The sequence below is a fragment of the Psammomys obesus genome, unplaced genomic scaffold (assembly GCF_907164565.1).
Source record: "Psammomys obesus unplaced genomic scaffold, mPsaObe1.curated_primary_1811, whole genome shotgun sequence".
Classification (NCBI taxonomy): domain Eukaryota; kingdom Metazoa; phylum Chordata; class Mammalia; order Rodentia; family Muridae; genus Psammomys; species Psammomys obesus.
In genome coordinates this window covers 9,273,512-9,290,118 of record NW_026596120.1, presented here as the reverse complement: position 1 = coordinate 9,290,118, position 16,607 = coordinate 9,273,512, and the positions used below count along the sequence as shown (strand labels likewise).

Below are 16,607 nucleotides of genomic sequence, written 5' to 3'. Positions count from 1 at the left end.
TGGAGGCTGAGACAGCCTGATCGCCTCACAGCTCAGCCTACTCAGCAGGTTCCAGGTCAATGCGACCCCATCACAAGATAAACAACCCAAAACATCCAGAACAACCACAACCCCCAACCATACATCAGAACCAGGCAAAACGGTGAACGGCTCCTGAAGAACAATGCCCAGTGTCGTCCTCTGTCTTCCACAGGCAGGTGTGAGCACACACACACACACACACACACAATTCACACACTGGGGAGACAGGGGTGGGAAAATAAAATGCTGTGGCTGCTTAGGAAACAGATCTCTTCCCTGCCCCCCCCCCCACCCAAAAAAGTTACCCAAGTGACCTGGCAATTCCACTGGAGGCGTATGTATCCAAGAGAAATCAAACCGTTACTCTACAGTTTACATCAAAACTGTAGAGTAACATTCTGGCCACTTTATTCCTAACAGCCCAAAGTGGAAGAGCAGATAACCTTCGACTGGAGAACGGCTAGTACCGTTGGAGATGAGTCTGGCTAAGGCGCTTCTACACGGGACCACATACATCCAAGCCCGAAAACACCGTGGAAGAAGCCAGCCGCTGAGATCACATGCTGCATGACTCCATTTATAGAAAATGTTCTGAATAGGCAAATCCACGGAGGCTGAAAAGCAGATTAGAGGTTTCCAGAGGCTGGGAGGAGGCAAGAATGAGGAGAGGCTACCCACAGAGGTTTTTATTTGTTGGGGAAGGGAGTAGTGGCCAAGATGTTCTGGAATTAGATAATAACTACGATTGCACAACTTATACCCCAAAACCCACTGAAAATGTGCGCTTTAAAAGCGTACATTCAGCGTTATGTGATCATATCTCAAGTCTTGTAAAAGGGAGGGCTAGGGTGGTGGCGGTGAGGATGCTCCGACAGGGTGGAACAGTCGCGCGAAATGGTGCAGGGCTGTCGCCTCCTGTCCAGTCTGCTGGCCAGTTCTCAAGAACTTTGTGGCCTGAAACCTTGCACCTAGCTAACACAGGCCCTAGGCCCTCTTAACTCTAGGGTTCAGGGGACAGGAGTCATCTAGGACTGGGGAGGCGTCCCCAAGTCCTGAAGTTGCTGGAGAGTTAAAGGTTAGAGCTCCGACTCTTTTACAGCCTGGGGGGGTGGGGGGGGTGCGAATTCCCATTAGGTGTCCCAGGCTCGTCGGCGGCTCACGGGCTAGCAGGTCGGTGGGTGGAGGCGAGGGACCCTCGCCCGGTGCCAGCTGTCCCAGCGCCCCCAGTGGCGCCGGTTTGGGGTCGTGGCGGCCCCCCAGAGGCGTTGGAGGCGCGGGGTGCGCGGTCGCTTTAAGGCGGCGGCGGGGCGGGGACGGCGGCGGCGGCGCCCGGGCTAGCTGGCAGGGAGCCGTCAGTCGGCGGCGCGGGGCCCCGGGCGGGCGCGGGCGCGGCGCTCCCTCCTCCCGGTGCGAGCCAGGAGGCGGCGGCCGAGGGCCGGAGCCCAGCCCGGGCGGGAGCGCGCGGTGAGCCGCCGGGCAGCCCTGCGGGGAGGAGGCCGGCGGGGCGCTTTGTTCCGGGGCTGGAGGTGTGGCCCGGTCCGCGCCCTCCGCGCTGCCGCTGCGCTGCAACCCGGCGCCCCGCTCCGGGCTGTGCGCGGCCTCAGTCCTTCCCACTGCGCGTAACGGTGTGCCGCGGACAAGTCGCTCATCACCCCGACCTCAGTGGGGAGGGCCCGGCCGCTCGGACTCCGTTGACTGTAGTCACCCCCCACCCCATCCCCGGGGGGTCCTCCTCGGCTGCCCGGGTAAGGACTCGGCGGGGAGGTGGGCTGCGGGGTAGGTAGGGTAGGGGCTTAAAATGGCGTTAACCAGGGTAGGGGGTCTACGGCGGGTTGGCACGCTCCTGTGGCAGCTTGCTTCACAGACAACTCTGGACTGCGCCCCCGGTTCGGGTTGCTGGGGCCTGCGCTCACGCACTCAGATGATGTGGCCCGGGTGCCCACCAATGTGTCAGGCTCAGTCAGGCCAGCTCCTGTCCCGCCCGGAGGGCAGGGGCGCAAGCGGAGTGACAGAGCAGTGTCAGAGAGCAAGAGCTCGACAGCCCCTACTCCAGGGTCAGGGAGGACTGACTAGAAGAGCAGATGTAGGTATCTGTGTGGACCCTTGACGTCCGGTTAGAACCCCCTGCAGAGCTCAGGTGGCTTGGGGCTTGGGGTGAAGCGGGGACGAAGGCAGCTTCACTGGGGTCTGATGAGAGTGCTGGGACACGGGCTCCCGGTAGTGGGGAACCTGCTTCCGCTAGGATGGTTTTTGCTCGCTCTGGACCCAATGAGAGAGCGTGACTTCTGAAGCTCAGAACTGTGGCCTTCGGAGGTCTACCTGGCCGAGGAAGTAAGCAGAGGAGACTTAAAAAGCAAAGCTCACAACCACGGGGCGCTGGATGGGGGCTCGCCAGTCTTCAAACAGGACGCCTCAGAGAGGGGCAAGTGGACAGACAACCTACCCAGGGTTGTGCTTTTGACCCTGGGTCTGTTCTGGCCTCTGGTGAGTGAGGGTCCGTGGTGCTGGGGTTTAAGGCTAGTTCAGCCCGTGTTGTGCATTCATACAGCTCAGCAGTCCCCTCATCCTGCAGGGGTGGGCTGATGTGCGAGGTGGCGGCTGTGTATATTATTAATAAGTGACACATGTCAGGGCTTAGCTACGAACAAAGCGCCTTCACTGAGGCGCTTCTTAAGAGTTTCTCCTGCTCCTTTTCCCAGAGAAGAAATCTGAGCTGCTGACATTCCGTAAACCTTATTTCCTGTAAATTGCAAGTCCCTGCTGACTGGGGCTGAAAATGTTTCAGGCCGGTGGTGTTTACTCTTGGGTCTGCTTACACTACCCAGCAGGCAGTTAGCATCTCTGTCTGTGGTTTATAGCACGGTCTGGCCTTTCTATGCCAGGGTGGGAGGTGTAGGGCTCTGACGCCCCCTGAGGGGGGTGTTTCAAGGTCAATCTCTTCTTTAGTGGGAGGTTTAGCAAGTCCAAGGCTCTGATGGAAACTGTCGCCCCCCAGATGTGACCTTGACATTTCTTTGTGGAGAGGAAAGGCCCTCTGGGGAGGCAGGTGACTGACTAACCTCTAGAGCCGTCGCCTTTGCTCTTGAAGAAAGCAATTTCCATAGCCCCGGCTGGCCTGGAGCTGGCCTGGAGCTCTGTGTAGACCAGGCAGGCCTGGAACTCACAGACATCCTCCAACCTCCGCCTCCTGATTGCTGGGATTAAAGGCACACACTACCACACTTGGCTGCATTTATAAGACTTTGTGTGTGTGACAAATGTTAACTTCTATTACTACTTTTAGGCACACGTAATCACATCCTTTTAAAAAGTGACAAGTCACTGTTGCCCTGAGATTGGCCCCTGTGTTCCAGGTTTCATCCAGAGCTGGGAAGGACTCCGGTGAATCGAGTCCTTTGAGTCACTGGTCCTAACAGCACGTGTTTACCAGCCTCCTGGGTCTCCTCAGTTCTCAGAAAATTGTGATCTCTATCCTGTATTTTGCACATGTTGTTATCACTGTAATCTTGTCGAACAATGAAAAGTCCCCAACAGTGTGCCTCCCTGGTACCTGAAAACATACTACTCCTGAGTATTGTGTAGTTTGTAACAACTGTACTAAGTGGAGATTAGGTTCTCGTGCAAAGCTTGAATGTTCTTTGGTGTCTAGAGGGTATGAGTGCCAGCTCTGAAGTAGCATCACCTTTACTTAGAGATGGGGAAAACGAAGGAGGTGGGCGTGAGCTCCTTGCAATTTGGAGCACCTCGTGGGTGCCTATTACACAGGCGCTGAGCAGCGCACTTTGTTGATAAACTCTAAAGCCTTACCCTTCCAGTTTAATATGATGCTTCTGGGCCCTATGGTCCAAACCCACGGAGATGCATTGGGCTGCAGGTAACAAAACTCAGATAACAGTAGGCAAGACACAGCTCAGATTTACTGAAGACATTCTCCGCTCTCATGAGATCATTGTGCACGTTCATCGAGTTATCGTGTGGGACAGAGAGCGAAGAAGGCTTTGGCTCTGGAGTTCACAGTCATGCCTATCATAGGCCTTGAGATGCCACTTTTAAAATATGTGTGTGAGAAGTCAGAGAACATTTGCGTGTGTGTGTTGGTTATTGAAACTTAAGGAAAAGTTCATTTTGATTCACAGTTTGAGAATATAGCCCCCCTCCCCCACTTTCTATCCCCACCCCTAATCCTCCCTGGCAGAGAAGGATGTTAATGAGAATGGTTCTAGCTGGGATGGCAAGAATATGAGATGGCTGGTTACACTACAGCCATAGTTAGTGAGTAAGAGAGATGAATGTGGGCTTTCTGCTTGCTTTTTAACTCTTTAGTTCAAGGGCATCAGCCCATAGGGTGGCATTGCTTAGGTATTCTTTCCTGCATGAAACATCGCTAGAAACACCCTCCCAGCTGTGCCCAGAGGTTAGATTCTTAGATCACTCCAATCTTGTCAAGTTAACAAGACTAACAGTCATAGCATATGACTGGGGGTGATTTGAATATTTGAAAATGAGTTATGAATTGGCCATCCCTGGTCGAATGCCCATTGCTTCATCAATGGTTTTTGGAGACTTGTCCTGTGGCCCTTTATCCCAGGTAGGCACTATTCATCTCTAGAGTGTCCTGAAAGGACAGAGATGGAGTCCAGAGAATCTCCAGAGACTAGGATACTACCTCCAGGCTGAGGTAAGGTCTGTGCTCATAGCCTGCAGCCTGCCCTGTGAGGCTCTGAGAAAGGGAGCTGTGTCGTCACTGCAAAGGCAAGGGCTAAAGTCCTTACTGCCTGCTGTGCAACCCACAGTGGTATCTCTTGTCCTTTAGGTAGAATTCGTACTCCTTGAGAGCGTCACCTCACCAGGCCCTACGTACTCTGCCTCCCTGTGTGAAACTTTTTAGCTGGCCTGTATGCTCCAAGATAGTTTTCTTCAGGCATTTCTCTCATGGGAGTCATGAGCAACCATGTGAATTTAGCCTGTTACTGTTCTTTAATATGCCTGGCAGCTTCATCAGACGGGCTTGAGGATGGCCAGATGGCCAAATGAAAATATGGGTCTCCCCAGCTGCTAAGGTGACACAATGGGTCTCAGAAGGGCTTATTTATTCTCTGTCTGGAGAGCCTGGCATGAGGCTATCTCTCAATGGATGAAGGTCACGGTTTATATTTGGGTTGTTCCAGTAGTGAGATTTCTTGGAGACCACCATGATTGGAACCGATTCGGTGGCAAGCAGTGGCGGGCTAAAATGGGCAGGGTAGGAAGCTCTAAGCTCGGCCCTGGTCCTCTGAGCCTGTCCAGACGGCTTGGGTGGATCTTGTGCTGTGCAGGCCCAGGCTCTGTCTGTGGCTTCTCTGCCCAGGGTTGTCATGGGGATTAGATGAAATACACAGATGAAATATGCTGGGAGGCTGTAAAGGGCCACGAGAATAAGAGCACAATCAGGGCTGTAGCCATATCTCAAATAACAGAATCCTGACCCAGCAGGCCTCTCCGGCATATTTACTGCAGTGTCACACCCAGCACAACCATTTCTCATCACAATGGGAGAGATAATTTATGATGTGGCCAGGACAGGTCTCCCTTTTGAATAGTTACATAGCTGCTCTATGCTTTATTTAAAAACCCTGCAAGCAGGTCTCGCATCAGACTTGTTTTTTAAATGGATATTTTGGTCAGATTAATGCTACAGAAAAACTTAGAGCCAGGTGTGGTAATACAATCCTGGAATCCCAACACATAATGTAGAAGCAGGAAGATCATCACCCTAAGCTTTGGGCTACATGAGAGCGACTGAAAAACGACAAAGAGGGCCAGTAAGATGGCTCAGTGGGTAAAGGCACTTGCTGCCGAGCCTGTTGACATGAATTCAATCCCTGGGAGCTACATGGTAAATGGATAGGACTCACTCCTGCAAATTGTCCTCTGACTCCTGTGTGTACATGCACACACCCATATACAGATAAGCAAGTAAACAAATAAAATGTAACCAAAACAAAATAGAAAGAAAGAACATTATTAGGGAAATAGAGTACTTTTAAAAAGTCTAAGTTTAAGGTAAAGATTCTCAGTGGACAGATATGGCCATTGGGGAAGTTGACCCCCGAGTGGAGGCTATGAAGCTTTCCACAGAAGAGTGCTACATTTGTGATAGCTTTTGCTTCAGCTGGACCCTTGTAGAGACAGGGCACGCACTGCCCATCAGGAGTCTGCTCCATTGGAGAATACGCTCACTGGGTCAAAGACACCCACACAAACCACTCACAGCCATGCATTTTTATAGAATGGACAGTTTTGCTTTCTTCAGCTTCTCTTCAGTGGCTTGGTTTAAAGATATCCTGTCTGTATGGCCATCTATATATCCACCCACCGATCCATCTGTCTGTCCATCTGTCTGTCTGTCAGTCTACCTGCCCACTCGTCTATGGACCCATCTTCCCTTCAGCAAAGGCCTGTGGACTTGCCCTGTCCTGTACCCTTTGAATTTACCATCCCTGAACCTCATGACAGTGTCGCTGGATGCTGCTAGCCTTTCATGGTTGTGGAAAGCAGGATTAGGAAGGGTTAAGCAGGTCTCCATAGCCATGAGCTTACAGATGCGGTGCCAGGGTGGAGTCTGAGTGTGTTCTATTTCAAGCATACACTACTTCTGCTGCACCTGCTGTTCCCAGAACTGGAGGGCCAAACAACAGTCCCCTCTCTGCTGGAGCTCTGAGATCTGATTCTACACAATCAATACCATGGGGACTGGGGCCTGTAAGGAGAGTGGTGGAACACTTTTTTTTTTTTTTTTTTTTGCATGAAAACACTGTAGGCAGCAGAAACTACAAAGGTGAACCCATGGCTGATTCACAAAGGGCAGGGAGGACTGACTGGCAGTAACCCTGACTCTGTTAATCCTATGGCCACTGAGGAACCCCTAAACCACCTGTTTACTTTATTGTTTTTAGTTTTGAAAAAAGAAAATATAAAGGCTAGTGGAATTAACACTCTGAAACCATGACTCAGATTGAACAGGTCTGACTATTTTATCTGCACTTGATCCTTTCCATGGTAGCACAGGACATAAAGCAAGAGCCTGGTCATTTGGCCTGGTGAGTTTGGGCCTAGCATGTGCCTGTTGAGAGCTGGGCCTGGTTTCAAGGAGTTAGACCTCTCTTTGCCCTCATACCTAGGCTAGGGAGGCCTCCACTGTGGACGCTGATAGAAGCATAATTCTCAGGTGACCATACTGGGAAGTAAGGTGTGTGCATTGCTGGGCTTTGACCTTTCTCAAAGGTCTTTTTCAAGCCCATCCATCCATCCATCCATCCATCCATCCATCCATCCTCACAAACACCTGCTTTGATCACTGGGTTTTGGAGCATAATTTAGTCACCAGTGTTCTAAACGATCTGTAATTTAAATGGAGACTGGAAGGGATGGAGACTGGAAGGGGAGGTTGGAAAAAGAGAGGAAAGAAATCATTATAATCTAATGATTTGTGAAGTTCATATAAAACAACTGGTGACAAAGTCCATAGCATATTCTAAACTATAGGAGTGAGCTGGGCATAGTGGTACATGCTTGTAATCCTGTCACTTGGGAGGTCAAAGCAGGAGTATCAGGGGGTCAGGACCATCCCAGTTACATAGTGAGTTCAAGGCCAGCCTGGACCTCTGAAAACCCTTCTTGAAACAAAAGTATAAGGCCAGGGATAGTGGCTCACACCTTTAATCACAGAACTTGGGAGGCAGAAGCAGGTGGACCAACCTGGACTACATAGTGAGTTTTAGGACAGCCAGGGCTCTCTAGAAAGAAGCTGTCTCAAAAAACCAAAACCAACCAACCAAACATACAGGACTAGCTTTAAGGAAACAGACCTAGTGGAGGCGCTTTCTGATCCCCAGCTCTGCATGTTCCTGTTTTTCCTTTAGAATGGGCCCCAGGTGCCCTGCAGAGGGCTCTCAATTCTGCCCAGCCCCATAACCTCAGCTGCAGGGAGTGGGAGCTCCTGGTGACAGCTGTAGGCAACCTCTTCTTTCCACCCACAGGCTAACTCCGAACTGGAGACTGGCAGGATCCTGTTAGCATTCAGCTGGGGATTGAGTGAGAACAGTGGAGCGCTGCTTCATGAAGCTGTGTGCTGGCAACTCAGACTGTTGGAGAAGGCCTTCCTTACTGGCAGATCTTTTGGAATGCGTCACTCACGGGGGTGGGGGGTGGAAGCTGAGGTTTGAACTAGTTTCATGATATGCCATGGGGACATGAGGGGGCTCTCAAATTCTCATTATATTCTAATGAAGATAAAGCACCTTGTTACTATTTTTTTTTTTTTGAGTTGCCAGCAAGAGCTCCTAATGCTGGGTCCTCTTTCACCTGATGGAAAGGTTATAGAAGACGCCAAGGCTGAGGAGGGAGACCTCAGGAGGACCTAAGAGTTTGTCTCACTGTACAAGTGGCACCAGGGAAAGCAGGTTTCATGCATTATAGAGCTAAGTTCTATTTGATTATACAGAAATACATGAATGTCAATTTTCAAAGAAAAAGTTTGGGTTTCCCAGAACCAACGCCACATACCGTGTGTTGGGTTACCCATAATACACACCAAGCACCGAGATTAAAAATATTTGTGGTCAGGCAGAGCTGTGCACAAATTGGTAGAACCACGAGCAGTTGAGAGAGGCCACCTATCTCTTTAAGAGCTGACCACTGAGGAGAAAGCTGGGCATAGTCTCTAGCCTCCCAAAAGTGTTACATTCATTTCAGAAGAAAAATGAATTTCAAGTTAGTTACTGATTTTTTTTTTTTCTGTTTTCATTCTTTAAATTTCAACACAATTTCCGGGAAATTCACGCCCCCCCCACCACCACTTAGATAATTACAAATTCATCTCTTCGTGTTTTAATTAACACGAAGCTTCAAAGGCGAGATCCAGAGCAATGCATCTTCCTCAGCCAGTACCATCCTCTCAGGAATCATTCCCTAAAGCCCAAAATAGCCTTTCAAAGTCTGCATTATTGGAGACGAGGGAAGATGGGTGGAGACGTTGTCCCAATGCCTGAGAGACATAACTTAAAAAAAAATGTGCATAGGATATGTCTCCTCAGCCATCCTCCCATACCCACATTCCTCAGGTTGATATTCTTGGCAGAGAGTGAGAAAGGTCTTCCACTGCTCACACCAAGCCCTCTTCCCACTGAGGAAATGGGGTCTACAAAGGTCAGGTACCCTGTTGGCATTAAAGGCCAGCTGGCCTCCCAGCGTCCTGTCCACTCCACCCCAAGCTCCAGCCACCCTCCGTAAATTGTGGCCTGAGTCCACTTATCTGGGACTGGGTGGGTGTTTCCTGCATGTTTAAGATTTTATGGAGGAAATAAAAATAAAGGAACAAAGCTTTTGTTTTCTTTGTGGACTCCAACTGGGGATGGCTGGAAGGAGGGAAAGGGGTGCAGGAGCTGGTCACTTGGCACCTTAACAAAATAACCATTCTAACAGGGAGAGCAGTTCACAGGGACTGTTCTATTTAGGGTTGGTGTGGGTGAATAGGAAAGATGGGCAGAGGGTTTGGAGAGAGCCTGTGTGTGGGTGGAATGTAACAGAACAGGGTGGAGTGGTTTTGCCCTAGGCAGGGTCTCCAGCAGTGCCAGGCAGGGGTCTGGGGCCACCCAGCTAGGCTTCAGAGCAACCAACCTGCCCTTAGGGACTCTCTGACTTGCCTTCCTTGGGAGAAGTCTCTGCTCTTGATTTTTCCTGCCCACCCTCTGCTGTCTGTGCAATCTGAAGTGAGCCCCGCTACTTCTGTGAGCCTCCCTTCCACATGTATAGCGGAAGGGGATGTCCCCAGCTGCCTCCTGTTTAATCTGATCCTCTCTGATCCAGTTTCCCAGGGGCCAGGCCTCCATTCCACAGGTGTGGGGGAGATAAGCACCCAGGACTCCCCAGTTCTTCCCAGAGGAGAACTGAAGTTCTCCAATAGTGTCATTCTTAAAGATTGCCGAAGTGTCAGAAAACCAAACCAAACCAACCAACCAAACAAACAAACAAGAAAAAAAACCAACCCTGTATCCACAGTGTTTCTGAGCATTCGAGGCTGAGGACTGTAATGGTTGGCTGACTGACCTCCAGGGCCAGCTACTTGATGGGCCCCATGTGTGCATTAGTAGGCATGGCTTCTTTACTCCCTAAGCCCTACTGACCTACCACTGTTACACAGTAGGCTTTCCCCAGGAGCTTAGGAGAAAGGGGCTTGTCCACAGTTCATGACAGAGACAGAGGTACAGTTGAGTGGCATTCATTCTCCTCTTACTTGGTCACAGCCTTGGAGAATTTCTCCAGTGGTTCTCTCTCTCTCTCTCTCTCTCTCTCTCTCTCTCTCTCTCAAACCTTGTTTACTAGCTGAAAACTCCATACTTCTATCACTTGAGTGCAGGGCTGTGATGACAGTCTGTTCTAGACTGAGCTTGAGCAACACCCTTAAAGAGCTCCTCTAAGCAGAATTCGGTATCCCAGACCTAGAGTAAGAACACGGGTGCTGTAGGATGGTTACTGCCATGATTAAAGCTAGCATAAATCCTGAAGTCAGCCTAATGACCACACCAGGGAGGGATCTTGTTAGGGTATTTATGAAGAGCGGAGGTGAAATGGGTCCACAGATGGTCACTGAGCCCCTGCAGGGATGTGCCTTGACCGTCAAGTGGGGAAGTCACACTGAATCATCTACAACTAAGCATTAAGTACCAGCATGTGAAATGTGGTCAAGGTAGGTCACGGGGTGCGCTGGGAGGACCCAACTGGAATCTCACCAAGTCCAAGACACATTAAGAGTCAGGGAAGGCTATTATGGAGGCTTAGTATGTGGCTAGGGTTTAATAAACAGGTGTTATAATGATACACACTGGCCATAGGCCTCAGCCCGGGTCTGCTTCCAGCTGGTTGCCGATCTCTGTCACTCACCAATAGTTTTGCACAGTTGAGAATTTGCTGAAGATTGTATGGCTAGAAGAGGGGCAAGACAGGTATTTCCCCCCCACGACAGGGACTTGTGTATCCCAAGCTGACTTCACACTTGCTCTGCAGCCAAGAATGACCATCCCTCATCTTTTTGTCTCTGCTTTCCAAATTCTGGGATGATGGGTATAAGATGCTTTGTATGGTTTATGAAGTGCTGAGGATTAAACCCAGGACTTGTGCACGCTAGGCAAACTTAACCGACTGAACTACAACTCCAGACCCTAGATGAATGACATTTATGTAGAAAGCAGAGGGAGCTAAGTGTGGAGGCACACACCTTTAATCCCAGCACTTGGGAGGCAGAGTCAGGTGGATCTTGGTGAGTTCAGAGCCAGCCTGGTCTACATAGTGAGTTCTAGAACAGCCAGGCCTACATAGTGAGACCCTGTCTCAGAAAAGGAAAAAAAAAAAACAGAGAAAGAGAGAGAGAGAGAAGAAGAAGAAGAAGGAGGAGGAGGAGGAGAAGAAAAAGAAAGAAAGAAAGAAAGAAAGAAAGAAAGAAAGAAAGAAAGAAAGAAAGAAAGGAAGGAAGGAAGGAAGGAAGGAAGGAAGGAAGGAAGAGAGGAAGGAAGAGGAAGCAAGCAAGCAAGCAGAAGGTGGGAGACTGGCCACCAGCCAGTGATGGCCTTTGGTTGAGTTTTGCCTTGGGCTAGGCCAGTTTGCCTGTTCTTCCTCTGCCTTCCAAGTCAGATCTGCTTGGTTAGGGAGGCAGAAAGGAACTGAGCAAACCATAGGGGTTGAAGGGTGAGATGTAGCAAGTGGCCCCAGCTTTTTCAGCTAGAAAGCTTAAAACCCTGAGTTTGGAAGTCACCAAGAAAACACCCTGCCCTGCCTTGAGCCCTGGTTGGACCCTCAGAGCCAGGCTGCTGTCTTCCTCCGTGCGCCATTCCACAGGCCTCCCACAGGAAAATCCCATCACCCGGTTCGTTGTCATGCCCAGCTCGTTTCCAGGAAGTTTCCCCTTTATTTGGCCTGTCCATCTGGTTACTCTTTAAAAATGGAAATTAGATGGCCTCGCTCTACCTCTGGAAAGAGCCTAGTCCCAGCTTCTTTCTCTTTTTGGTCAAGCATTTAAAAAAAAAAAAAAGTGTTCACATTGTTAGATAATGGTGTTTACTGTTTTGAAAATAAATGAGGAAAACAATATCCTTTTGAACATGCCTTTTGCCCTCCACCTCCCTGGGTCTGAGCCATTCTGAGGCAGGCTGGGTGCCCTCTGGGTGGAGAACACACCCCTGGAAATTTCCCTTCAGGCAGAGGAACCCCTGTTGCTGTGTGGGGTCAATTCCACAGCTTTCCTCTTTTGGCTCTTTGCAGCCAGATCCAGGCCAGGCCAGCAGTGAAGAGTCATCTGTCCCAAGCTGCCACAGCCCTAGGATTGTGTATGTGATGAAAAGGGCCGAGGAGGTAGCCACTGACCCAAGGCAGAACCATTATGAGGTATGGGGGCCATTTGTCTGGTTTATACAATGTGAAAACCTTTTAAGCTGATGGTCAGTATTTTAAAATGTGGAGTTCTCACACAAAAACTTAGACTTCTGGTTACCCTAAATAGGTAAGCTATCTGTCAGGAAGTGGAGGCAGAGAGAAAGCTCCAGGCCAGCCTAGGCCATTCAGAGAGACTCTGTCTCAAAAATGGACCGAAGGAAAGCGTTGCCCTGCTGCAGACATTCTCTGGCTGCAGCTGTCAGCTGGGTCACAGCCGTTGAGGGTCTGCCTTCACCCCCCTCTCCACAGTAGCAGAGAAACCTGATGGTCTGGGTGGCACGGAGGGCCATGCTCCTTAACAGAAACAGTACGGCCATGTGCCCAAGTAAGAGCTTTATGGCCAGATCTCAGCTAGACATGCATCAAGCTGCAGAACCCTGTCCTTTGGGGCTCTGGGGCCAGGAAACAATGGCTGCCACTGCGTTTTCCCCATGAAACTCCACAGACTAAAGCATGGGCCTCCTCAGGAGGAGGTGGAGTAGGGCCCAAAGAAAGAGGCCTTTCCGAAGTTCAGTTCAGAAGGGCCTGCGAAGAACAGGCTGCTCCTTCAAGAGAGGGTTGGAGGGGGTTCAATTGGAAGGTCTGCTAGAAGACTGCCTATGGGTACCAGCACCCTGGACATTGTCCCTGACCCCTGAGGACACCCTGCTGGGAATTAGTGGGAGCAGAGACTTGGGGGGAGGGGTGCCGAGCAGCAGAAGGAAAGCCCAGGAGGCCCTGTGTAGAAAGCTTCAGGTTCTCCTGCACAATTTTCCAGGAGAGCCTTTGTGCTCAAGGGCAGCTGAAGAGCAACAGGGCTGAAGGGTTGGGAGGACACTGCTAAAAGAGAGAGCCGAAGGTGAGGGGACAGACTAGCCATGAGTGGGCAAGCCATGTGCAGCAGGGTTTCCAGGCCTTGGCTTTGAATTTGAGGTAAACGGAAGAAAGGAAGGAAGAAAGCAGAAGAGAGTTAGTTTGGAGCAGAAAAGCGTGAAAGGGGCCTGTCTGAGGGGATGGGAAGAGGGGCTAACTCATTGATCCTCAACCTGTGGGTTGTGACCCCTTCACAGGGCTCGCCCGAGACCATTGGAAAACACAGGTGCTTGCATTATCATTCATAACAGTAGGAAGATAACAGTTATGAAGCAGCAATGACATAATTTTATGGTTGGGGGTCACCACAACATGAGGAACTGTAGTAAAGGGTTGCAGCATGAGCAAGGTCGAGAACCACTCTGCTAGCTGCAGCTAGTCTGTGCAGGGTGAGCTGGGCTGAGCTGTGGAGCAGCAGTGAGAGATAAAAGGGCCCATGAGACAGTTCAGCTGAGCAAGAGCTTCAGGCAGAGCAGGGCTGCAGCCTGCTTGACTGTAGTGGGGAAGGCCCTAAATATGGGGACCCCTTCCCGCGGAGTGACCCCTAGGGTGACCTCCCTAGTCACATGCAGATTCCTATGGCAGGTTAAGAAATTCTGCCCGTTAGCTGCAGGTGAGACTACCCCAGCACTAGGAAAATATTAACTGATACCTGCCCTCTCCCCCAGAGACTGAGAACAGGGATTTACAAAGCAAACCAAGTTGACCTCTCTCTCCTCAGTGGCCACTCCAGCTGGAGCTCCACCCTCACAAAAACCTGCACCCCAGGGGCTCTGCTCCTCATCTTTGGCTGAGATCCTCCCATTTCCCTCCGTCCTTGATGAGGTACTGGGGACACAGCAAGGCTGGGGGCTCCAGAGGCCAGATGAGGCCCATGGCCCTAGGCTCTAAGGATCCTGAGACATTGAGGCCCCTGTCAACCCCTCAGCTCTAGGAAGTAAGACAAACTTGTAGTGTTGCAACTTGCCAGGGCTCTGGGGGGGCAAAAACTTTAGCCTCTCCCTTTATTGACTTGTGCTTTTGGGCAAATGCCTCAGTATCTCTGACTCTGTTTGCCCTCCGATAAAATGGAGTAGCAACCTGCCCCTGGCTTCTGCCTCAGGCTTGGGTGACCCTGCTGGACCTCATCTGTGTTACCTGTATCTCTCTCCTTCCTGACTCTCCAATCTTTCTCTAACCCTACCCGTCTCCTCTAAGCCTCTAGTACTCTGAGTTTTCACTGTGCAATCTATCCAGCCTCACGAAGGCTCAGCTGGAATTTGCCTAACTGCGTAATCTCCCTGTGGCCATCACAACGAGTTGGAGGCCCTGTGTCAAAGGGCAGCCTTGTAGCAAGCCTAATTGCATGACTGTGTTGGCCTACGGGTAGGAGAGGATCTGTGGGCCTCTAGCATGTGCAGGCTTGCCACAACCTGACCCGCCCAGCCCTGCAGCCGTGGCCACTGGTTCCTTCATCACTGGATGTTTCTGGAGAAGCTACTGTATGCTGTTGCCCCAAGCTAAAGGTACAAACATAAAGACCCCCATTTCTCCTCCCACCCTTGCTATTCTAACTCGTCACATCCACGTTCCACACACAGTCCCATCTTGCGGCTTAGAGCACTCCGTGGTTTCATGCTCCTGACCTTCATAGCTTTGCAGCAGCTTCTGACCCTTACCTGGGACGTGCTTGTTCCTGTTGTTTACCTGGCTAATATCTGTGAGCTCTGAAAGACTCCATTCTGGTATTTTCCTTTACCAGGAAGGTGTCCCCAGAGCCCCCAGCACGGGTAAGATGCCCCTATTCCCAGACCCTTACATTACAGCATCAGTGTATATAGCGCAGTGGACCTCAACCCGAGGGTCGTGACCCCTTTGGGTGTTGCATGTCAGGTGCCCTGCATATCAGATATTTACATCACTGTTCCTAACATAGCAAAACTGCAGTTATGAAGTAGCAATGGAATAATTTTATGGTGGTGGTGGTGGAACCGTAGCATGAGGAACTGTATTAAAGGGTTGCAGCTTCAGGAAGGTTGAGAACCGCCAGTCTAGAATGTGAGCAGATGTGAACCCTGAGAAGTTGGCTGTGCTGGTTTCTCACCCAGTCTTCTCTTCTCTGGACTTTAATTTGGCCATTGTTTTTACATCTTGTGGCTTGTCAGCTTTTAACCTTCCCAACGATATACTCTCTAAAACATAAGATACCCGGAGAGGGATTGGTTTTCTGGTAGAGAACACTGGTATTTAAGATCTTGAGGGAGTCACTGGTGAACACTGAACCACTAAACAATGTGCTATCTTCTGCATGCTCTGCAGTGACAGTAGCTATCTGCAGAACTCTTGCAGGCAGGCAAAAGATGGCCTGGCTCCTGTCAGTCAGTCAGTGAGCACTCGGGGGCTTGCTGTTCTTGGGAGTTGCTGTATGGATAATTTCGGGTTGAGACGGATGGTCCCCTCTGGCAAGAGTCTGCAATGACTCTAGTACAGACTGCCATGAGAAAGGTCCAGCGGTGGGGTAGTGAGGAGCTGGGTGATACTGTGCTGTCTTCTATTGAACCGCTAGTTTGCAGACCATCCCTGAGCAGAAGAAGGGACTTGGAGGAGCAGGGGCCCTTCCTGCACAAGAGGAGACTGCAATGGGTTTGAAGGATGCTGACGATGGTGATAATCTGGTGCTTACTGGGGAGTTACTCTGTCAGACAAACAAAGAATAGGTAGCTTTTCCCCTAGCATCCTGGGGCCAAGGGCTGCTGCCTTCCCCACTTTTCTCAAGGGTGAGTGATTGTCTGAGGTCACAGACGGTAATCCATAGCGCCTGTTCCTTGTTCTGGAGTTCCAGGTGAGGGGCCAGCTGTCGGCAGCAGCTGTGTGTGTGGATGGGCTAGGGGCAGGAGAGTGGACAAAGTCCTATATGAGAGTGAAACAGAACAAGGCTGCAGGGCTGCCTGGCTTCTCCCACTTCCCCTCTGGTCCACAAGGTATCTGTCGGGACCAGATCTGTGCAGCAGGCTTTGTCCCGCTTTGGGGGTTGGGTTCGTAGGTCCTTGCATTTGCCCAGCTCTCACCTGCCTGGCTGCTCCTCCCACGGGGCCAGTGATTTGGCCCTATGACTCTGACGCCCCCTCCCTAGCTCACTTCTGTGGTCTCCCCAACACGCCTGCATCTGCTGTCTCTGCCGTGGCCTGACTTCGCACACATATGTCCGTCTTCCTACCGGCCACAGGGGCATATCCAGAGTAGTGAGCTGGTGGTGGTGTCAGTATAGCATTGCTCTCTTCTAGCTGGGA

At 50.8% G+C, this 16,607-nt stretch overlaps 1 protein-coding gene across 2 annotated transcripts in view; it reads left to right on the top strand.

The window, feature by feature from the left end:
- The first annotated feature begins 1,393 nt into the window (after positions 1 to 1,393).
- The window catches only part of Mras (muscle RAS oncogene homolog), a 48,612-nt gene continuing 33,398 nt past the window's right edge, over positions 1,394 to 16,607 (top strand). The window contains exon 1 of one of the 2 annotated variants that reach the window (XM_055629810.1): positions 1,394 to 1,766. The gene's annotated coding sequence lies outside the window, so the exon portion shown is untranslated. Of the gene's footprint in view, positions 1,767 to 12,275; positions 12,439 to 16,607 lie in introns of those variants that run through there. The other variant, XM_055629811.1, reaches the window with a different exon arrangement.